The sequence below is a fragment of the Delphinus delphis genome, chromosome 8, assembly GCF_949987515.2.
Source record: "Delphinus delphis chromosome 8, mDelDel1.2, whole genome shotgun sequence".
NCBI lineage: Eukaryota > Metazoa > Chordata > Mammalia > Artiodactyla > Delphinidae > Delphinus > Delphinus delphis.
Window position 1 is genome coordinate 66,408,908 of NC_082690.1, and position 23,966 is coordinate 66,432,873.

The following is a 23,966-nucleotide window of genomic DNA, read 5'->3' on the forward strand; positions in this document are numbered from 1 at the left end:
TCCCAGGGAAGCCCTTAGAGGCTCAGCACCCAGGCTTTTATATACTGAAACCCCAGACTTCCAGAAGGAAGGCAGGTGTCCAGCATAAACCATATTATTTGTATAATCAGTGTGGGCACAGTGAGCCACTCTTACCATCTGTGGGAATGGTGGGAACCTTCCTGCAATCCAAGTTCCAAGACGCCAGCCAGGGGCCAACCGCGCCTTTCAAAGGAGAGAAGTCAGGCTGCTGTTTTAACCTTTTTTTTTTTTGCACCAAGGGCCAGACAGTCTGGACAATTAACTCTGCAGTTGTAGTGCAAACACAGCCATAGACGATACAAATGAATGACTTTGGTTACAAAGATCAGGGCCGGCTCTGGTCTAGAGGAAAGTCATGTGACCCTCGGCCTTCAAAGTTTTCAGTCACTTCCCCCAACCTCAGGCAGTGGTTCCCAACAAGGGCTCTGAGTGGGCAGTCACAGGGTCTGTGAGCTCTTGTCCTCTATTACTAAAGACATTAACAGCCCCACCTACGATGAGGTTGCATGGGGAAACCAAGATTCCACACTTCTCTGCTTTAGATTAGAATTCAGGGTAGGCCCTCTTGGGGTCTTGATCTATACAAAAATTCTCACTGGTAAATATTTTTGATTAATTTCAAATGGTAAAAGGAAGTATTTTTTGCTTTAGTAAAAGAGGATGGTTGACAAGGACTTTAAAAGCATGGTACAGGGAATAAAATGGACTGTGTAGTGAGAAGGGCAGGGCCAGCGAGGAGGGTAAGTAAGGGTGGTCCTTCATCTCTCTGGCCCTCAGAAGTCCAGGGGAGGGGTGGAGAGGCAGGCAGGATCACCCTTCAGACATAAGAACTTCAGGCCAGTGTATCACTCACGGCCCCAACAGGAAACAAATGGCACACTCAAGGTAGGGGGATCCAAGGAGGGTGTGATAAAGGCCCAGTTCTCAACGGCGTGGGTATAGGGTAAGGGAGCCATGGGGATAGTATAGTTCCTTGGGATATTAACATGGAGCTGTTGCTACCACCAGGCCCAAAGGGATGAGAGGAGAGAGCTGGTACCAGAACTTGTAAGAGAAAAGTTACGTACAGAGACTTCTGAGAAGGGTTCAGAGAGGGAGACGTTTGGGGGTGATGGTGAGTGGCAGCTAATAAACACCCCAACATCACCCTCCCTTCCTCACTCCATTCTTCTGCTGGGTCGGCCCACTGGCAGACCCAGATGGAAGTCAGACAACACAGGAGCCCATGGAAACATTCCATAAAGTCAGCTTTGCAAAGTAGGAGAAAAAGGATGGAAAGACAAATGGAAGACACTCACTACAGCTAGGATCTGCTCTCCAAGGTAACCTTACAAGTTATCAGGTTTGGTGAATCCACGGAAATGGACATCAAAACTACCAAGGTGGCTGATTCTTCCCCTAAAAGAGGTGAAGTATCATAGTGACCAAAGTTCTGAGTGGAGGCCAAATGTAGAATGCCTGGCTTCAATGTGGAAATGTGACCAGAACACAGAGGCAAGGAGAACCTATTCATCGCCTAAATTGGGCTTCTCATCAGAATCCCGAGACTGTCCATTGTGTGACCTGGGTTTTTAGTTCACCACCAAGGAAAGCTGATGACCTGCTGTGGCTTCCAGTTTATTGGCACTGAGGGAGAATCTGATGACTGGTAGGATTTTGGAAATTAAATAGATGCAGGTGGGCATTCATCCATCCATCCATCCATCCACCCATCCAACAACAAGTAATCGCTGTTGGGTCCTGAGGGTGAGAAAACCGTGGTTCCCTGTCCTGGATGATCCAACAGCCAAGTTGGGGAAACTAACATGTCAGGAAATAATGGTCCTAATCACACTGATATGGGAACTGTCTCTGCTTCCTCCACTCACTTACCCCGACTCTTGCTACTTTGAAAATAGATATAAAAACTCACCACCTCCAGAAAGCCTTCCCTCAATGTGCAAAAGCACGGGCCTGCCACCTGAGTCTCTCTGCAAAGATGCACAGCTGTTCATGTCCTTGGGTTGAACGCACCATGCTCTCTCCTCAGGACGGCGTAGCTCTTAGGCACCTGGCAGGCCAGGACCCGGATCTCCTGAAGCTCCAGAGCGTGGGCTGCCAGACAAGGACAGCCAGGAAGCTGGTCACTGCCACCCCTTCCTTCATCCCTGTCATCAGGGCCTGCCTCTCACCTCCAGGGCGGGCTCCACAGACACAAGCGGCTGCCTAGGTAATAGCTGAAATCAGTTTTATCCACTTAGCTGTTCTGAAATGCTTCGAGGAGATGCTCTGAGAGACATGTGTGCACTTACTTACTACCTAGTACAGCTGTCATCAGAGCTGTTTATTGCTCCAGAGTCTGGGAAAATCATAATAAGGACAGACAGTTGTCTGTTATTTAAAAGGCAAACAACAGAGCGCATCTTGAGTGGGGTAACCACGAAGCTGGTCAGATCACAGGGAGATTCAGCAAAGAGGATTCTCTTAAGCTGTCACCTGGACACCTCAGAAGCCCAGCCAGCAGTGGACTGAATCAGTAAGTGGCCTGAACACAAAAGAGGGAAACAGTTTTGTACAAGACACCCCACTTTTAGTGCCTGCAGGCCCAGCAGGCCCAGCTATGTTTTCTGAGCAACAGGGAAGCTGGAGGTTTAATAAGAAATGACCTAGAATTGTGGTTCACCATGGCGGGTGGGTGGGGGCTGGCTTTGCCAACCAGACGATATTGGGCAATGTCTGGAGACATTTCTGGTTGACATGACGGGGGTGAGAAAGGCTGCTATGGGCACCCAGTGGGTAGAGACCAGGGATGCTGTTCCACATCCTACAATGCACAGACAGCCTCCACAGCAAAGAATTATCCAGCCCCAGATGTCAGGAGTGCTGCCACGCTTCAGCCCAGTGAATCCTAACAGCACTATGAGGCAGTTGTTACCATCATCCCCATCTTGTGGATGAGGAAACTGAGGCATGGAGAGTTTAAGAACTTGTCCAAAGTCACACAGTTGGAGAACAGTGGTTGAGATTTAAACTGAGGCAGTTTGACACCAGAGCTGCACCTGTAACCTCTCACCTCACTCGCCTACCTCCCTCCGGTCACTCCCGCTCCAGCAGCCAGGCTGGAGGGGGAGAGGCTGGCTTGGAAGCTTCCACTGTGATCCCTTCGAGCCAGGAGGGGGTCTGGACTAAGGGAGCAGCCGAGGGCTGGAGGATCCTTGACTAAAAGGCCTAGAATACAAGATGCTACGAAGTGCTAAGACGGCGACAGCCCTCCTGTAACTCACGTCAGAGTCGGAGGGCGAGCGGTCATCCTGTATGTGGATGTTTCACAAACCCCCCAGCCTCCCGGGGCATAGAAATGACATCCCTGACCCCTCAGCTCCTTCTCAGCTGCAGATGAGTGCTTCCGCTCACCACTCAGCCCATACAGCTCAGCAGGGCTACAAACCCAATCTGATGCTTGAAAGAGAAAAATCACCAACAAGGGAAAAGGACAAACACATGGGTATCTCGGGTCTCACGCCAGGGGCGTTTTCCTCTCCCTCAGGCCGGGGTCAGGAGTAAGGACTAATAGCTGAGCTGGACAGCCAGCCAGGGAGCCTGGAGTGCCCCCGGGTGCACACTCCTGTCTTCAGGGCCACAGAACGAAGGCCAGGCAAAGACCCCCAGGGCTGCAGGTTCAGCTTGCTCTCTTACCTCATTTCCCAGACAAGCGAGGGCCCCCGCCCTCTAGGATGCGAGTGGGTGCCCTGCCAGGTGTGCTCAGCATCCCTTCTCTACCTGGCAGGCTTGGAGGCGGGACCTGCCCCTGTCAGAGACTGAGAACAGCCTTCTACAGGCTCCAGCCCTCACTGTATGAAATATTACCTCCCTGCCAGAAACGGCTGCTGGGGGGAGAAACACCTCAGGAAGAGAAGGGTGGGAAGAAAACCAACATAGTTTTGTACACCTGTACGCCCAGGTACCTTCCACACCTGTGGTCACCTTCAGCTGTACGGATGAGGAAACCGAGGCTAAGATAGTTTTGAAGACCTTGCCAGGTGCACAGGCAGATGGCTGCTCTCTCCCCTCCCTGCCTAGGGGGAGTTTCCAGGGAAGGCTGAGATCCTGGCAGTTCAGGGCCTTCATCCAGCCCAGATGGGCCTCCCCTCAGCCTGGGCTGGAGCCGGGGCACCACCTCCCTGAGTCCCACAGGAGTGAGGCTCCCCAAGGGCCTCATCCCTCGGAACCAGCAAGGGAACTCCCAGGTCATTTCCACCAGATTGTTCACCCTGAGTCCCGCGGACTCCCAGAAGGGGTCTCATGGGCTCCTGAGCCAGGTGTGGGAGGACAGCCTGGTGGGTGGGGTTCTAGGGCCCCTCTCCCAGCCCAACCTGGGCTTTCCTTCTTTTATTTGACTTTCACATAACATTCAACTTGAACAAAATGTTATGAAGAATTCACAAAAAAAGTTTGAAAACCACTGCTGTCAACCATGAGGGCTTCACTCGGGAAGAGGACACTAACGCCTAGTAAATCTTCATCAGCTTAAACGCCACCAGCTGGAGTTTGTGAACATTTGGTGAATAGCTTTAACTTCCTTTCTACAACCGCCTCCAGGCCCCTAGTCCCTTGCATTCTATACTATGGCCAATTTACATATGTTCCAATCATCCAGTCTCCTCTTCTGTCCAGACTCGCCTCCCTACTTCACCAGACCTTAGCTGCTATGGAAATTCTGGTGCCCTCCCCAGGGAATCATAGGATGGGCAGGGGGAGGGGTGGTGGTAGAGAGGGCCTCCCAGCAAATCAGGAACGCGGAGCTAAATGGGGCTGTTAGATGACTTAATAATACATTTTCAAGGTACGACAGAAGTATCGCTCTCTTCCAAACAATGGCATGTGGATTTTGAGTGGCTTTATTTCTTCCATTAAGCAATGTTTCCTTGGCAACACTGCCAGCCTATTGAGTAAGTGCCCTTGAAAAATGAGGTATCTTAGAGACAGAGACACTCTCGTCAGGAGATGGGGCGGCAGTGGTGGTATTTGGCTAAAACCTTCCTTAGCCTGGTGAGTGGTGAGGGGGTGAAAGGGGGAGAGCCATAGGCGGACACTCTTTACAAGAGGTTCAGAAACAGGGAGAAAACAACTCTATTCTCAGGGTGCTTTCATGGGAAAAGTGACCCAGGGCGAAGTGGGGTCCTTGCAGTCATTTCTTTGGATACTTAGAGGGGATCTGTACCCTGGAGGACGGCTGTAGCCCAACCAAGAATTAAGAGCCCAGCTCTCTGTGGGGTTGGGGGTCACACCAGGGGAGTGACAGTCTAGGGGTTGAAAATTACACATAATAGGGTGATTGCAAAGTATCAGAATGGGGGGGGCGTTGGCAAAGATCATTGAAAGGAGAACCAACCTGTGGCCTGAAGGGTGGGCTTCCTGGAGGAGGGGGTGTGCACCGGGAGAGGAGAAAGACCTGTGAGCAAATGAAACGGAGGAGGATAGAGGCGTGAAAAGGACACAGCCCTAAATGCGATCAGACTCAGGCGGTGCTTGCCACCTTGGCTGCATTTTAGAATCACCTGGGGAGCTTTAAAAACTATAAATCACAGTCTTAGGGGTGGGGCCTAGGCTTGGGGTTTTAGGCCAGGTGATTCCAGTGTGCGGCCAAGGTGGAAAAGTAGGTGTATCGAGGGGACTCTGGCAGCCTAGGGAGGAAACATAGGGCAGAACCTGGATTCCAAACCTTCTCATTGTGGGGGGTAAGCAGGATCTATCTTCAGGGCGTTGTTTGTAAAACTCTGAGGAGGGTAGCGAGAGGTTGGGATGCACCGCTGTCTAGGACAACAGTTTCAAAGTGTGGTCCCAGCATCATCTGGGAACTTGTTAGAAAAGCACGTTTTGGAGCCGTCTCAAACCTGCTGAAACAGAAACTCTGAGAGTAGGATTCAGGAATCTGTGTTTTCACAAGTCCTCCAATTAAGTCTGATATATGTGAACATTTGAGAACTGCTGGTCTAGGAAAAGGGTGGTCTGGTGGGCTTCCAAGTCAAGTCTCCACCCTCACTGCCTAGCTGGGAGCCACTCAGTTTCCTGACCTGTAGAATGTAGTTGTGAGGGTTAAAATGCTCATCGAGGCTCTAGTCTGGCCACAGGCACTGCAGGGCAGGAACAGGCAGGCAGGGATGGAGGGCGAGAAGAGACCCAGTGCGTGTGTATGGGGTGCTGCTGGTCCAGCTTCCCTGCCTCAGTGCCCCTCATCTCTGGGCTCCCCTCCCTGATTCTGCCTGGCCAGTAGGCCTGCGGGTAAGGATTCACGGAACCAGCAGGCAGGGTGTGGGCATGGCGGGGCGGGGCAGAGAAGGAGCAGAGCCTTGCTTTCTTAAATTTCAATTTTGCGTGGTGACTGTGACATCCGCAATGTGTGCTAGAAATGGTCCTTGTCCTCTTTACCAAGTATGAACTTCTGGCCCCGCTGCAGAGAGGGCAGGCTGATTTAAGGGTTTGGTTACTGGTCATTAACCCCTCGACACAGAGGTTACCGTGCTGAGGGCTGCAGGGCACTGATGCTAAATCAGGAACGAAGGGGAGTCATTTCCAAAATGATCTTATGTTCACTAACCACAGGACCAGGTACCTATAGGCAATGGAAACATTTGTAAACATTCATAACTGTGGAAAGCAAGGTCCCTAGCTCAGAAACCCCCTCCCCTTGTGAGCCCATTTCCCTGGGGAGGGGCAACAGGTGAGGCTAAGCACACAAAACCCCCAGGTTTGTAACTGGCACTCAGCCCCTAGACAGCAGTCCACTCGGTTTAATTCAGCAAACACTCCTTGGTGCCGTCTAGGGTGTGGGCCTGAGCGGGCACTGGGGAGCAGAGAGGGACCAGGCAGGGCCTCCCTTGGGAGCTCTCAGCCTGGAGGGGAGACAGCCATGCTGAACAGGGCAGAGAGAATAGCCTCCTGGCCAGGCTTAGCACAGACCAGGAGCAGGCAAAGTGCTGGGGGCCAGAGCTGGAGTGATGAACGCTACCCGGAGCTGGTCTGTGGGTGATGAGTTTTGAGAACAGCTTAGGAAGAGAGCAGTTTGTCCAGATAACTGACCAGGACAAGGGACCTCTGGCAGAGCGAACAGGATAAGCAAAGTCACAGAGGCTAGGCACTGCATTGCCATTTGGGAACAGAGAGTGCCGATGCGGGGTGGCGAGGTGAGGCTGGGGAAGCAGCTTGGGGGCTGCAGAGTTTGGACAGCACCCTGCAGGCTGTGGGGGGCTGTGACTTCAGATTAATGGGCCCTCCACTTGCTAGCCCATCTGAGGGATTCTCAGAGTCTTTTGAGACATTCAACATTCAAGGGGCTTGGAAGTGAGCTGGGATTAGAGGTGACTCAGGCCGCTCGGCAGGCCTGTCTGGAAGAGTTCAGTTGTAAGCCTGCAGGGAAGCTGGGAGAAGAGTAGAGCTTTGGACTGAGGTGTGGTCTCTGAACATAAGACCGAACAGAAAAGGCTAAGCTAGGTCCTCCCACTGTGCACCTGAACCAGGAAGTGGCAGAAGCAGCGTGAGCACTGTTGCCAGGCTCAGAAAGTCTGCCTTCGATTCCCAGCTGTCTGTTTTCCTGTTTCATTCCAGACTTTGTGCCTGCAGCACAGGTGTCACCTCTGTACCACTACCTATGGGGCTGTGTGCAGCCCAGCCAGCCCCGTCGGCGATTCTAATCCCCCACCTTGCGCTCTTTGCTCTTCCTGTGTTTGCTGGTATCTCCTGGGCCCAGTGTGTCCTTGTGAGCCCCTCGGCTTCAGGAGAGAGCCAGGTGACAGGGGTCACCCTGGGCTTCTGCATGGAAACCAGTGAGAAACCAGAGACGAACTAGAAAAGACGGCTGCAGGACTCTCAATGCTGAGAGTTTTATCTGCTTTCTTGTAACAGCACCTTGCCTCACCCTGGTCAGGGGGGTAGGCCTGAATCACAGGCTGGCCAATCAGAGTAACCCATTGCCTTGGCCCAGGGTTGGTTTCAGGACAGGCATATGACCCAGTCTGGGCCAATAAAAGTCCCCCCTGGATTTGTAGGGTCTAAGTCCAGAGTTACCTGCTGCCTTTTTTCCTGAGGTAAATCACAGAAGCCCCTTCCCCTGTTAGTATAGGAGAGACAAAGTTTACACATAAAAGGAACCAGAGTCAAATGGTGGTGAGAGAGAGAGAGAGTGTGTGTGTGTGTGTGTGTGCGTGTGTGTGTGTGTGTGAGAGAGAGAGAGAGAGAGAGAGAGAGAGAGAGAGTAACGAAAGTGTCATTGAAGCCCCTGGATCCAGCCCTGCCTGAAGCCAGAACAGACATGAATTTGTCAGTTACATGAGCTGATAAAATTTCTTTTGCATTTAAGGTGGATTGAGTTGCGTTTCTGTCACTTGCAACCAAGAGTCTTGGCTAATACGGAAGATACAGGAGACCTTTCCAGATTACCAAAGGGGATGAGGCAAAAAGATCATGGAGTCATGTAGCCCAGTGGTCCTTAGGCAAAGGGTGAATGTAGATATCATGTGTGTATAAGGTTTATTCTTTCTTATAATAAAGCAAGTCATTTGTTTTAATAATAAAGTACTGAAGTTTGTGAATGTCTGACTTTTTTTTTTTTACAAGATAAGGAAATATCTCACTCGTTTGCATGCCAGTATTCTTTCTACAGGGGGTGAGAAGCTAGTGAGCCTGGAGGTTCACACAGCCCTAGTAAGTCCCTGGGAGTGGGCTGAGTATCTGAACATTATCAATCATGTGGGTATAAGTGGAGAAGTTGAGAGCTGCAGAGGGAGCTCAAGTTATGGGGAAGTAAGGTCAGCATCGGTCCAGGATAAGACAGTGAACAGGTGCCCTGGACTGGGGTTGCTGGCCAAGCCCCTCATTTTCTGCAGCCTCTGGTGTCTGTCTTGAGGGAGCAGTGCTTGTCAACCGCCCCGGCCTGGACCTTAGCCTCGCATCCAGGTTCTCCTGCTGCCGTTCCTCCCTCATTGCCCCGGCTCTCAACCTGCACCCCACACCTGACACAGATGCCTGCCTGGGGAGCTCTCTCCAGCAGAGCCCTCTGACATGGATGGAGGCTGCAGATGAAGGCCACTTCAGGCAGAGACAGGCTGCCGAGGGCCGGGGCACAGAGGAGGCCCCATTAATAGAGATGGCCAGTGTGGTGGGTCAGGCCCCGGAGGCTGCAGACCTGGGCTTGTCACGGAGAGGAAGGATGCGCATGGGATGTGTGCTGCTATCAGAACAAGGCGGGAGGGGGCAGAGCCAGGGACTGGGGCTGGCAGCTGTGAAGAGGCAGGACGGAGCCTGCAATGTCTAACAATGACCCATCTCCTCTGAGAATAGCCTGTATTCTGTGACTCTACCACCTGCCCATTGGCGAGAACAGGGCTGTTAAGGGGCCGAGAAGGCTCCCTCCTCCCAGGAATTTATAACATGAAACGGAGAGACACAGAGATTGGCAGTACTGTAGCTAAGACACATTTAGGGCAACTCTCTAGAGAAGATCTGTGAACCTGTACTGCTGAGAGCTGCCCTGCTCCTGCCTTTCCCCAGGCAACCTTCCCTTCAAGTCTATAAATGAATCACCCCAGGGTTGCTCTAATAGCACCAACCCTTTGCTTTTAGCTTAAACTACCTGTATTTATTTTAGTTGTTGTTGACGGTTGTTACTCCTTCCCATCAAGTCCAAGCGTCCAAGTACAAATACAGTTCTCTTGTTCATCTGTACATTCTTCATCTTCAAGAAAGCTCATACACCTGCTATTTGGCTGCTGGTCCCACGTATGCGCTGCTCAAAACTCTTTATAGCTGTGTCTGCTCATCTCCCACCACCTCCATCCACTTACTGACAAACGGCTAAGATGGAGCGCGTCACGTGCACCTAGGAAAATGTGCCCTGACATTCCTCTTTGCAAAATACAACGTCTGCCAACTCTGCATCTGCCTGCGACGGTCAATGCACGCTCCTTAACGCCTCTAACAGATGGATTCACTGCCCTGTCCTGTGAGGCCACTCCTGTGCTTCCCTCCAGACTGAGCTCTGACACATCCCTGCATCATTAGTGTCAGACCTGGCCATGTGTCTTTAACCAATGGAACATCAGTAGGAGAGACGCGCGTCATTTCCAATCAGAAGCTTTAAGAGCACTCGTGACATCTGCCATGTCTCTCTTTGCTCTCTGCCATCGGACCGGTAGCGTCCCAGAGGGGAGCTTCTCCTTTGGTCCCAGAAAAGGTGAAGTGACACAGGGCTGCAGCTGAACTGTAATGACCACGTGGCACGAACAAGAAATAAGCAGTCCTTGGTTTAAACCCCTGAGATTTGCGCATCATCAGCCTAAGCTGAATGATAAAGAAATCGATTCTAGATGAGCGGGTGTGTGCCAAACCCTAGAACGTGAGACATTGACTTTGGGGCCAGAAAGTGGGTGGTGAGGAACCATCCCTGGAGGCTGGAAAGATGGTGATCTCTTTCATGCAGCGATGAAATATTTGGCAAAGCTGTTACCTGCAATAAGTTGGTAGACAAAACATGGCAAATGAGCTTGTGCTTTCGATGAAGAGCACGCCTTTGTTACTGCTGGCTGTTTTTTGACAAGCACTGCAAAAGGAAGATAAGGTCGAGAAAGACTTGGATATGTAGCGAGACCAAGAAATGTTTGTTACTGTAAGCCACTCAGATTTCGAGGTCACCTGTTACTAGAGCATAACAAAGCTTGAACTGGCTGACACACCTATTTTGCTATGGTCCCTCACCAAACAATCACACACAGACAGAATCACAAAATGTGATGCGTGCGCTTAAAGACAAGTAAAAGGGGCTTGCAAAAGATATACCAGGAGGACTCGATCTAGTGGGGCAGGGGAAGGAGAATGGTTCAAGAAAGACTGACTCTGGATTTACGTCCCCAGTCTCATCATTCATTAGCTGTGTGACTGTAGACGATTTACTTGGCCATTCATTCTTTCAATTTATTCATCTGTAAAAGCAAGAGATAATAATGGTACCCACAGCATAGGGTTGATGGGGGACTGTCTGGTTAGCCGTTAGTCATGCTCTTGTAACATCAGTCTCTCCCCATCAGATTCCAAGATCCCTGAGGGCTGGGACCGTGCTTGTCTTGCTAACTATTGTCTCTGTTATCCAACTCACTGCTTGGTATGAAACATATACTCAAAAACATATTAGTTGATTAAATGAATGTGTTACTAAACTATTCCAGGGACACTGAGCTCCAGCTCAGACATCCATCCAGGCTCCCTCCCTGGTGCCTGTTTCATATTCCTTACTCTAAGTGTTCTCTAAGCTTCTCTCTGCTTAGTTTTGGACCAGTACCTTGGACAACACCCTCCATGTAGCCTTGTAGATTAATATTTTGGATAGAATAGGATTCTCTCTCCAGGATAAGATTCTCAATATTTTCCCCCCAGGACACAGTCTAATTCTTACCTGGCCCCCATGAGCAATGAGGGGCTTAGTCCCTTGCTGGCATACCACAGCTGTTATCCTGCACTGAATTGAGAAAAATCTTAGAATGTTCCCAGGGGAGTGCGTGTGTGTGTGTGTGTGTGTGTGTGTGTGTGTGTGTGTGTGTGTGTTTAACAGTTTTTAACCTGTGGTCAATAGAGATCTGGAGTCACCAGCAACCTCAGTGATCTGGAAGATGGAGGAAAGATCACACTAATAAAACGTGTGGGTTAAGCTCCAGCAGGGAGAAGTTAGCCCAGAAAAATGGACTTCCTGGGGATGAAATACTGGTATCTCATTTTAATTTGCAAATATAAATCTTTCTATTTCACCTGCTCTAACACCTTCCCCCACTTCATCTCCCTCTTCTCTGGAAAGAGTATAACCTGATTTACTGGGGAAAAAGGTCCAGCTCATGTCTTTACTGGATGTCACAGACCTCAGACAGCAATGCCAGATGGATTGCACTATGACAAGGAAACTGAGGCCATTCTTTTGGGGATTCCTTTTCTTGCCATCCCACAAGACAGGTACTCAGTAATTATTTTTACATGAATGAGTGAACAAATGAATGAGTGAATTAATGAAATAATACAAAGTGAACACAATAGGGCATTGTGATATATAATAAAAAGTTACAGATTTTCCCCATCCTTGCACATGAACCACTTTGCAATGTGACTTCGTCACTCCTCCTTTCAAAGATGGAGTCTATTTCTCTGCCCCGTGAGTTTGCGTTTGGCCGTGTAACTTCTTTGACCCCTGACAACATTTCCATAGCAAACGTGATGTAAGCGGAGACCCGAGAAACACTCACGCGGTTGCGCTTGCCCTTTCTTGCTGCTCTTAGAAACCCCTGTCATCACCATCATGTGAAGCAGCTGGGATGATGACCCACACATGGCCCAGAAGCTCCCTCACTTCAGCTGACAGTCAGCTCACCTCCAGAAGCTGACTCAACTAGCTGACCAGCAGTTGGCCACAGTTGCCTGATTGAGCCCAGCTGAGACCAGCAGAAGACAGGGCCAGCACATTCCAGCCCAAATTATCGACCCTCAGAATCTTGAGCTAAATAAATGGATGTGTCTTAAGCCACTAAATCTTGGGGTGGTTTGCTATGTGGCAAAAGTGTACTGATCCAGGTAGCTCATTTCACAGGTGTATCAGGGATGCTGTTATACAAACACACTTATTTCATCCTCAAAATAACCCGGCATAAGTGGGTGTATTATCATCTCCATTTTTAGGTGAGGAAACAGAATTAGAGGTAAATGAAGGGACAGCAAGTGGCAGAGCTGAGAGCTGAACTCGGGTCACCTGGCTCTAAAGCCCAGCTCTCAACCACTATGATACCCTGCTCTTTACTAAAGAAAGAAAGGAAGGTTCGATTCCATCCCTTTCCACCTGTGCCCCACTCCTGAAGCCCTCTTCCTGCTCTGCTTTTGCTCCACCATCCTACTCTTTCTTTAAAGTCCAGGTGCAGCTCCTCCTCCAGGAAGGCTTCCCTGACCTCTCAAGGTCTCCAAGACCTGGCCCTCTTTTCCCCTTGGCAGCTGGAACTCTGACCCCTTTTCTGTGGCAGAGCAGAGGCTCCATGGAGCCCTGCTGATCCTGGACTGAAAGCCGTGTGACGTGATGCGGACAGAGCTCTGTTGCCGTGGGGATGGAGAGAGCTTTGGGAGGAGGTGCTTTGTCCTGAGCGCAGAAGCTGGGGACCGAGGGTGACTGCAGTGGCTGCAGTAAAGGGGAGGTGGTTCCCCCAGTTTGATTCTGCCATCCCTTTCCTCCCACCCTCCCAGTTCCCATGGGGACCTAAGGTTTAATCTGTGTTGTCTGTATGGGGCTTTCTCACCCCCTCTCACCCCCTGATATGCTCTGTGCTTCTTTTCCTGGTTAATCTTCCCTTGTTTGCCTCCCTCCTAAGCCTCGCCTTGAGTCTTCTGAAAACACCTATCAAAATCCCAGTGTCTTTCAAAGACGGGGCCTTTGCCTGTGTGTATGGTTAGGTCCTTAAAGATGGCTGTTCTCCTGCTCTCTGTACATCCCCTGCTCGACCAGTCCCTGCTTCACTCACATGACTATCCAATCCTCTTAATTATAGGGCTTAATTAACCCCTCGAACTGATGAGCATACCTGACATCAATTTGCCCTATAAATGGTAGCCTCCTTCTCCTCTGAGTAGCGAAGCCTGCTGCCATGTCCTGTCCACCCTTTGCTACACACCCTGGGGTGTTGCTCCAGGACACTTTGTGTAAGATCCCCCTGCCCAATGAACCACTGAGGTCTCTGTTGCTGTCTCTGGGCTTTTTCTTTGGTCTCGAGGCTGGGCAACTACAAGGCTTACAGGCCTGCAGGATGCAGTCCCACATTGTCCCTTCCCAAATAGCTCTTCCTGGAGGGTACCGCCACTCTTGTGTGCTTTCGAACCTGCTGATTCTCTCATCAGGGACATGAGATGGAGCTGACACTCTCTTCTCCCTGTAGCGCTCCTTCCACACTCAGCTCCTATATTCTGGTATAAAAGCATCTCCTCTTTAAGCACAGACGTTAGACACCACCACGCTCTGCCAACTTTGTTCTCACCAGGTAGCCCACCGCATCCGTCAAGGTCTTTGGCATCAGGCCCACAGCTTCCTCTACATCCCACCAGCAAGACTTCAGAGTCCCAATCAACGAATGACCCAACCTGCGCCATGGCCTCAATTCCAGGGAGGGCCATTCACATCCAGACCCCAGCTCTCAGTGCCCGAACTGCTACACCCCTGAAATCTCAATCTGGATTACGCCCTCTCTTACTTCCCAAATGCCTGCTCACCAAGCTAACTGAGACCTTCGGAATAATAACCTTTTCTGCCTTCCTCTCCCTCCTGGCCTCTCCAGATCCCTAGAAAGGCTATATTCGCATTCCCGCCGTCAACCCGTCGCCAGCACCTTCAAGTCTTTAATTCCTCATCCTTTTTGCCTTTTGACACCCTGTAAACCCCACCTCTGCAGCCTCATACACCTTCTCCACACCCGTTCCCTGGAGGTGGAGCTTTCTGTAACTCCAAAAAAAATCACAGAAGTGGGCAAGTTAGACCCATCACAAGCTCCTGGCTTTCAACATCAAGGGTGCCCCGCAGCATTACCTGGTATACCTTCTTTGAGTGCCTGCCCAGCCTCTGAACCACTTCCCCTGAGCAGGGTTCCTAAATCTCCTCTACTCTCTAATGCATCCAGATCCCCCCTGCTTTACTTGCAAGACAGCTGCAAACTTGTTCCTCCTGAACCTTCCTCCATCCTGCCCTTGAGCCTCAGAGGCAGAAGTTCCTCTCCAACCCCAGGGCCCACCCCAATGGCCTTGGACCCCATCCTCTCCCATCTTGCCCTGTCCCCACCCTGAGAATGTTGCTTCATTCCCTCCCCATCTATCAGAGATTGTTCTCTATAGACTTCTTTCCATCAATCTCAAAACATGCTCCCTTATTGCTTTCCTTAAGAAGCAAATCTTAATACACACCTATCTTATCTCAACCCCACCCACTTCTAATAGGCAGCCCCTTTCTCTCCCTCCCTTCAGAGCAAACTCTGGGGAAGAGAAGTCTATACTCCCGTGGTGAACCTTGACACCCTAGAAACCCCCAGGGGGATTGAGAAGGTAAATACTGATCAGTCCATACCACGGTCCTCACTTAAAAGGCTTAAATTTTCCATGAATTTAGTCATTCCTGTATCCAACACGTATTTGTTAAGTACCTATAATGCCCCAGGCAAACATTACTGAGTGACTTCTGAGTAGCCCAGGATGTTCTGAGGAGCTAAAGATACGGCAGAGACATAAATGTGTTCTGTAGCCCAGTTCTACAAGAATTAAGACCTTTTTCCTGCAGAAAAAAAAGTTATGAAATTTTCCTTTTACGTGTGTCCTTCACCCAAGTCAACCTCCACTCCCACACATGTTCCTGCATTTCGTAGTGTATTTTTGAGCAAGAAAAAAAAAAAAAGCTGTTTTGGTGATTGATTTAGAGAGCACAGCTCTGCTGAAATTCCCAGTATATTAACACAGTGCTAACCTCAAGGATTCCACTAAAACTCGACGCTGGCAGGACTAACGTGCAGCAATGAATAGATTTCAGGAAAAGCAGCTGGGACAAAGGCAGTGTAGTGACAATGGAGTTAGTCGGGAAAATCAAATATAAGAATCCATTTCGGCCCATGATATATTCTGAACACATCTACTTAGGCACTTTCTTGAAATAGACAAGCATATCCTTAAGCTTCCCTGATACAAACACAATTCAGACATCCCCACTCAGTGCCACCAGCCATTCCCAAATCCCCAAGCCTATCTCTTTCTTCCTTTTTTTAAGATATTTTCTTTCTTTTTTTAAAAAAAATAAACTTATTTATTTATTTTTGGCTGCATTGGGCCTTTGTTGCTACACGCGGGTTTTCTCTAGTTGTGGTGAGTGGGTGCTACTCTTCGTTGCGGTGCACGGGATTCTCACTGCAGTGGCCTCTCTTGTTGTGGAGCATGGGCTCTAGGCGCACAGGCTTCAGTAGTTGCGGCTCGTGGGCTCTAGAGCGCAGGCTCAGTAGTTGTGGAGCACGACGGGATTAGTTGCTCCACGGCATGTAGGATCTTCCTGGACCAGGGCTTGAACCCCTGTCCCCTGCTTCCCTGGTGGCACAGTGGCTGAGAGTCCACCTGCCGATGCAGGGGACGCGGGTTTGTGCCCCGGTTCGGGAAGATTCCACATGCCACGGAGCAGCTGGGCCTGCGCATCCGGAGCCTGTGCTCTGCAACGGGATTGGCCACAACAGTGAGAGGCCCGTGTACCGCAAAAAAAAAAAAAAAAAAACAACCACTTCTCCTAAGCAGGGTTCCTAAATCTCCTCTACTCTCTAATGCATCCAGATCCCCCCTGCTTTACTTGCAAGACAGCTGCAAACGTGTTCCTCCTGAACCTCCCTCCATCCTGCCCTTGAGCCTCAGAGGCAGAAGTTCCTCTCCAACCCCAGGGCCCACCCCAGTGTCCCCTGCATTGGCAGGCAGATTCTTAACCACTGTGCCACCAGGGAAGTCCCAAGCCTATTTCTTATACTCCTTCTTCGTCACACTCTTAGCTAGGGCTGGTAACACCTCCTCCGGGGGACCTTTGGAAATGAGCGGGGGATGTTCTGGCTCCACATCAACGTTGATGGTGGTCAGGATCCAGGGATGCTAAACATCCTGCACTGAGTAGGACAGTCCCACAGAGCGAAGAACTGCCCTACCCAAAATGCCACCGACACCCTACTTAGAAACGCAGCAAGGAGCAGCCCACTTCCTAATGGCCGGCGCTTTGCGCAAAGGGCTGCAGAGCACTGGTATAGACTCTGGGGAAACTTCCCCACTTCCTGCTCCAAATGGATGAACGAAAGGGAGCAGTCTCTCTCCTGAGATGAAATGCTTGTGACTTACATTCTGTCATTGGCTTGCTGTTCTTATCCCGGGCTCTCCTGGATGCAGCTGTGCAAAACCAGCTTGAGTGGGGGAGTGAGTTACAGAAAGCTCCGAGGGCGGCGGGGAGGGTGTTAGTACAGCCCTGCCAGAAGGACAACCCTTAGGGTCTGAGAGTCTCTCTTGCATGGGGCTGGGGTCAAACGGAAAGGCAGGCCCGCTCTGTGTGTTAACAAGTGTTGGTGGCAGGAGAAGCCCCCGCTCCTGTCCAACCTGTACCCAGAGCAACTGGCCCTCATCGAGAAGAGTGACAAGGATCTGGCTTCCATCCCAGTGGGGGAGGGCACATCTCTCAAGCTCCCATCCCTGGGTCTCCATGAAAAGATACCAGGTCTAAAAGAAGTACAGATCCTGCCAGAGCCTATCCTGACTGATAATAACTCATACTACCAATAAAGGTAACAGCAGTGATGATGTATTAATTGAGGACTTACTGTGTGCCATGCCTAGCGCCGAGCATTTAACCCTCACAAAACCTCTATCTGATAGAGTCTATCAGATAGGTGAGTTTAACTCCAGTTTACAGATGAAGGGTCAGGCTTCTGGGTTAAGGCTGGTAAGTGGCAAAGCCAGTGTGTCTGGGCAGGCTGCTAGGAGGTCGTGTTATGAAGACTACCTTCATTCACTAAAAAAGTCTTTATGAACAACTTTATGAACAGATCCATTTGCTAATCAGAGGTGCACTGAACCCTATTCTGTGCTAGGCAGTGTGCTAGGCACCAGGGATACACTGGAGAACAGAGCAAAGTGACTGCCCTCAAGGAGCTTACGATGTAGTGGTGGAGAGAGACCACTAACAAGTACACCAATTCACGTATATATCCATCAACTGTGCTGACAATTACATTTATACAGACAGCTATCCCTCAGGATCTGTGGGGAATTGATTCCAGGACCCCCGCGGATACCAAAATCCACGGATGCTCGAGTCCCTTATATAAATGGCACAGTACAGCTGGAGCATCCTCGGGGTCCGCATCCTACGGGGAGATGGTCGTCCTAGTTCCTCAGGGCAAAGCAGGAGCTCCACAGGCAAGGGCACGCGCAGAGAGCCCTCATGAGTCCAGAGAGCTGACTCGCCTGTGTTCCGTGGCCTGGCCCACGGTGGGTGGGAAGGACAGAGTTGACTGGGTAGTATTTTCAATTCTCCTTCAGCCCAGTCCCTGGACCCTGCCGTAAGTCCTCTCAGGGAGGAAACTGCAAATTAAACTCGGTTTTCCTTTAGAACCCAAGAAGAAGAACATGCCTGGTGGTTGGCTAGAACGGCTACTCCCTCCCTGTATTCTCACTGCAGCCTTTATTCATCCAGCAAGTGTGCCCTGAACATCTCTTCGGTGCCAAGCCTTCATCACACCACACAACAGGGGCTTATTGTCCTGTCTCTGTCCAGAGAACTTCCTGAGAGTGGAGGCCACACATCTACTGAAACCAGGGAGGCAGTCCTGAGCCACGGCTTGGAGCGTGGGTTCCCAGTTAGGCAACCAGGGTTTCAAGCCAGGTGCTACCTCTTGGTCATTATGTGACCAGTTTCTCCCCTGTACAAATGGGGTAATGGCAGTACCTACTTCCCAGGGCTCTTGAGGGTTTTCACCGAGATTATACACACAAAGCATTTAGAAAAATGCCTAGAAACAGTAAACAATAAATGTAAGCTGTCGTTAGCATTATCTCTAGGCAGCCTAGCAAGCTCCCCAAAACTGTTGAGAGATGACTGCCCTAATTAGAATAAGAAGCCAACGTTACTGAGCCCCATTCCATGCCAGGCTTGGTGCCAGGCACATGGGAGTTGGTTGCTTGATTTAAATCTCAGCACCCAGCCCCGCTTTCCTGATCAGGAAGCTGAGGCTCAGGGAGGTGAAGTGACTTGTAAGAGGCCACAAAGCCAAGTCGGGTTCCAAATTCAGCTCCTTGGATGCTGGCTCAGTGACCTATCCCCAGGGCCCGAGGCCTGAGAGGCAAATCTCTCCAAGAATGGCAGATGAGTGGTGGGAGGCTGCCCTCGAGCGTGACATAATCACACCGAACATCATGTTCTAGGCACTGGGCTAGGTGTTGTCACATATGGGCCAACAGAGCCCTCATAATTATTTAGTGAAGCCCCAATTCATGGATTATAACTGGCGTTGGAAAGACTGCGTCACTGGCCGCAATCACACATGTGCTATGGGCAGAACTGGGCCTAGATCCCAGCCTCCCCTGACCCCAAGGTTGTGAGGGCATCAATCACTGCCCTGGGCCCTCTGGAGCAAAAGCTACCCCCTCAAACAAGCAGCCTACACTGCAGAAGTGAGAGGGCCGAGGGGAGGAGCTGAGGGACGGCTGTCCAGGGGATGTGCAAGAAGCAGGGCGTCCCAGGGCTAGACACTGCGTCACCCCAGAGGCCCCACTTACTCTGTGTCCCACAGGAATGGGGCCCCTGGAAACGTGTGAGGGTACAGCTCAGAGGCTAATAAATAGAGACCCACCATACGACCCAGCAATTCCACTTTTGGGTATTTATCAAACAAAGTAAAAGTAAAAACACTAATTAGAAAAGATAGAACACACCACAATGTTCATAACAGCACTAATTACAATTGCCAAGATATGGAAGCAACGTACGTGCCCATCAACAGGTGAATGGATAAAGAAGATGCAATATATATACACACACACACATACATATGTATATAATATATATATTTTATACACATACATTATACACACACACACACACACACACACAATGGAATATTACTCAACCATAAAAAAGAATGAAATTTTGCCATTTGCAGCAACATGGATGGACCTGCAGGGTATTATGCTAAGTCAGACAAAGACAAATACTGTGTGATATCACTTATATGTGGAATCTAAAAAATAATACAAACTAGTGAATATAACATAAAGAAACAGACTCACAGATATAAAGAACAAGCTAGTGGTTACTAGTGGGGAGAGGGATGGGAGAAGGGGCAATATAGGGGTAGGGGATTAAGAAGTATAGACTATTAGGCATAAAATAAGCTACAGGGATATATTGTACAACATGGGGAATATAACGAATATTTTATAATAACTATAAATGAAGTATAACCTTTAAAAATTGTGAAGCGCTATATTGTACACCTGTAACATATAATATTGTACAGCAACTATACTTCAATTTAAAATAAAGAATTGTGAAGGATCTGAGACTTCACCCTACTAACAAGCTAACCTAACAGATGCTGGTAGAAAACACAAGATTCTTGGGTCAGAGACAAGGGACTATTTTGCTCTGTATCTTACCATAGTCAATCCCTACTTTAGTGGAAGAGTTAACAATTTATAGAATTACAAAAAAATATGACCAAATTAGCATTCGGAAGCTCTAAGAAATATAAAATAAAATATTAAATGCAGAGGATGTACTAAGAAAATGAAGAGATCCAAATAATCCTATTTGGATTAGTCCCCGAATAATGCAGAGCTGGAGGTGGCCAGCCAGAGTTTCAGGACAGGGTAAGGCTCCCCCAGGACCGTAATCCAGTCGGGGGCCCTGCACTAACAGTCCTCAGCTGATGCCTGGGCCATAAAATCACACACGAGAAGCCGAGAAACAAACTCAGGGAAGTTTTTCAAAACCTCACAACCACTTGGTGCCTGGCATTCTCATTTATTTATAGGTATAAATCGCAGAGAAGTGAAGAAGTCTGCCAAAGGTCGCAGAGAAGTGGCTGGCGAGTTAAATTCTCGTCCCACAAAGTAAAACTTTTCAGCTGTCTCTCAGATGTTACTCGAAAGCTCTGGGGGTGCAAGCACAGTTCAGGAAGGGCCTCTGATGCCGCATGCGTTGGCCTTGGGAGCATTGCCGGCCAGGCCAGGAGTGATGGCTTTGTCATGACCCCACGTGGGAATGGCAGCTTCTAGACAGTGATTAGCAGACAGAGAAATAAGCTAGTTTTCCCACTCATTTCTCTCTCTCTCTCTCTCTCTCTCTCTCTCTCTCTGCATGTGTGTGGATATGCATGGAGAGCCAAGTGAGAAAAAAATGAAGAAATTCTAGAAATTCCAAAAAGCAGAGGCAACAGATTCCATCTACAATTCCACACTTCTCTTAAACACATTACCTGATCTAACAGGGAATTCATCTCCGGGGTAAATAGAAGACTTCTTTCAACTCAATTCTAATGTTTATACCTTGAGTCAAAAAGCACTTCCTGAAGCATAAACGTGGCAGCTTCAGTATTTCAAAAACTTTAGAAAGAATTTAAGTTCCTTTCATCTTCCTTCTTCTACAGCCAAAAATTTACCTTCCTGTGGAAAAAGCACTTTTTCCCCCCTGTGTCTTTTACAGTCTAGAAGATTCAGGCAGAAAGAATGGGAGAGGTCTTCAGACCTTTTCTTGTCCCGTTTCTCCTCTGATGGCCTAATGAGAAAGTGGCTTGGGGCCGTAGGTTGCACCGTATAAACGGTAATCTCTTAAGTGTCCAACTCCCTCTCTAGATCGGGGCTCTTCCAGGTCAGGGACCTGGGTAAAGCTGCCTCTGCCTCTCACAGTTCTTGGCCTAACATAATACTCAATGCATGTTTGTTGAATGAGCAAATGAAGGAATGAGTGAGTGAATGAGTGATCGACTGAATAAACAGAGCCTGTGGGGAGACCCCATTGTTGCACTTCTCCCAGCAGAAGAAATTTTCCAGGCTGTTACACTAATTAGGGCTAATATTCTCAGTTATTTTGAGGATTGCTTGAAATTTGCTGCTAATTTAAATAAAATGGTTACATTTACTCATTAACCAATTAGCATGCTTAGCAGCAACTTCACCTCACTAATTTGATTAGTTACACTAGGCTTTCTCCTACCCAAGGCCTTCTCCGAGACCCGGGAATATCACAATGCTATCAGAGTGAACTTTTTAAACAACGTTTAAGCAGAATCTCTCAAAGGGTTGAAACAGGTGAACCCCACCCCTCTTCCTCGTCCAAGCTGCCTTTGGGTCTCTGATGTCTTTGGGCCCCACTATAAGTTACTCTACAATGCCACTCTGTCACTAGACCAAATTTGTTCTTCAAGGGAAATGAAACTTTTCAAAATATGAGGACTTCCTGAAAGACAACCTAGCATGTGTTTGATGGATGAATGAATGAAACTGGAGGAGAAAATGGAACACAAAATACAGGCATCCTTCCTAGACCTGTCTTGGCCAGTAGATTGTAGTAGATTGCTGTGACCCCAGGCAAGTAGTTCCCATCCCCAGCTGCCATTTTCTTGTTTTCTTATTTGTCAGAGGAGGAAGTGATTTAGAAAATACCTAACTTTGTGTGGCAGAGACAAGGCTTCCTGGGCACCCAGAAAACTCTAACTTCTAGTGAGGCAGGGCCACGTGATAGCTCTGGTGAATCGAATGTGACAGGAAGTGATGTGAGGCACTTTTCGTCTGAGGCACGGAAGTCAGGTTTCTAGTCACACTTTTCCTCTTTGAGGGTGTTGGGGGTTGAATTGTGTACCTCAAAAATTCGTATGTTGAAGTCCTAACATCTAGTACCTCAGAATGTGACCTTATTTGGAAATAAGTATAATAAACAATTACACTGCAGATGTAATTATTTAAGTTAGGATGAGGTCATTCTGGAGTGGTGGCCCCTAATCCAATATGACTGGCATCTTCATAAAGAGGGGGAATTTGGACACAGACAAGCACACAGGGAGAACACCATGTGATGATGGAGTTATGCTGCCCCAAACCAAGGAACTACCAGAAGCTAAGGAGAGAGGCCTGGGATTGATCCTTTCCTAGCGCCTTTGGAGAGAGCACGGCCCTGCTGGCATCTTGGTCTTGGACTTCTAGCCTTCAGAACTGTGAGATGATAAATTTCTGTTCTCTAAGCCACCCAGTCTGCACTCCTTTGTTACGGCTGCTCTAGGAAATAATTGGGGGGGAAAGTCCATGTGCTTCGATTGTGAATCCACAAGGGTACCCAAGTCACTAAGGGCCTGGAGAGTCACCCCACCTTTAGCCAACTTTGTGAAAAGACTAAGAGAACTACCTAAAACCTGGAAATAAGGCAAAAAAGGACGGGAGGTTACCTATCCTTTAAATATCATAACTGGAGCGTCGTCTAACAAGCCCACCCAAGAGTATGTAATTTTCCAAGAGAATATACCTGTGTTTGACTTTGTTATTTACCTTTTGATTAGTACCCAGACACTATGAAGTTAAACGTTAACTTCTAGATTCCTGTCTGGGTAGAAAAGATCACATTAAAGGCTATGATTTTATTTCCCTGTAGGACATTAACGACTTTTGTATCTAATCTATAATCTTATTCTAACACTCTTTTTTAGAAAATGCTTACAGATACTGAGTTCCTCAAATACTTTCAGTACCTGCTTACTGTTTCCCTTATTAATGAGTTAAATACGTTTTTATCCCTTGTTCATTTTAACTTGTTTAATGTTTAATGTAAAATGTTTTACTTTTTTGAATTGACAAAATTAACTTGTTTGGTTAATGTCAGTGAGGTTTGGGGATTGATTATTACCTGGCTGATACAGGTTCTCTCTGGTTTTAAAACCCCAAATGAAAAAACCTTAGAAATTTGGATGAAGGAAGCAACGAAGGGAAGTTCATCCTCAAAGTCGGCAAGATGAACTTGACCAGGTCGCAGTCCTGCTTTCTTGTCCTCTTCCTCCTTCACCATTCTTGCCTGGCTGAAATCCAAGGCATGCAGCTCAACTGTGGCCATATACACAATTCCCAAGAAAGAAAAGAGTTCAAGCCCTGGCTGGGTTGAAGACTGAGGATGAAATAATATAGAAAAGTCTGTTTCCAGCACTAGAATGGCAACTTCATGAGGGCAGCGACTTCCATATGGCTCATCACTGTCTCGCAAGGCCAAGAGCAGTATCTGGCAAATTATGGACTCTCATTCGTTAAAGAAAAATTTAAAAAGGTAATGAATTAAAAAGCCATAGAACTTCAGGGTGGGGGTGCCCTTAGGGATTTCTCAGCTTAAGCATCCACATGACATAGGAACCCTGCACAATGCCCCTGGA

At 48.7% G+C, this 23,966-nt stretch overlaps 1 protein-coding gene across 3 annotated transcripts in view; it reads right to left on the reverse strand.

The window, feature by feature from the left end:
* The window catches only part of GALNT18 (polypeptide N-acetylgalactosaminyltransferase 18), a 354,931-nt gene that overhangs the window by 32,750 nt on the left and 298,215 nt on the right, over positions 1-23,966 (reverse strand). The gene's annotated exons all lie outside the window — the stretch shown is intronic.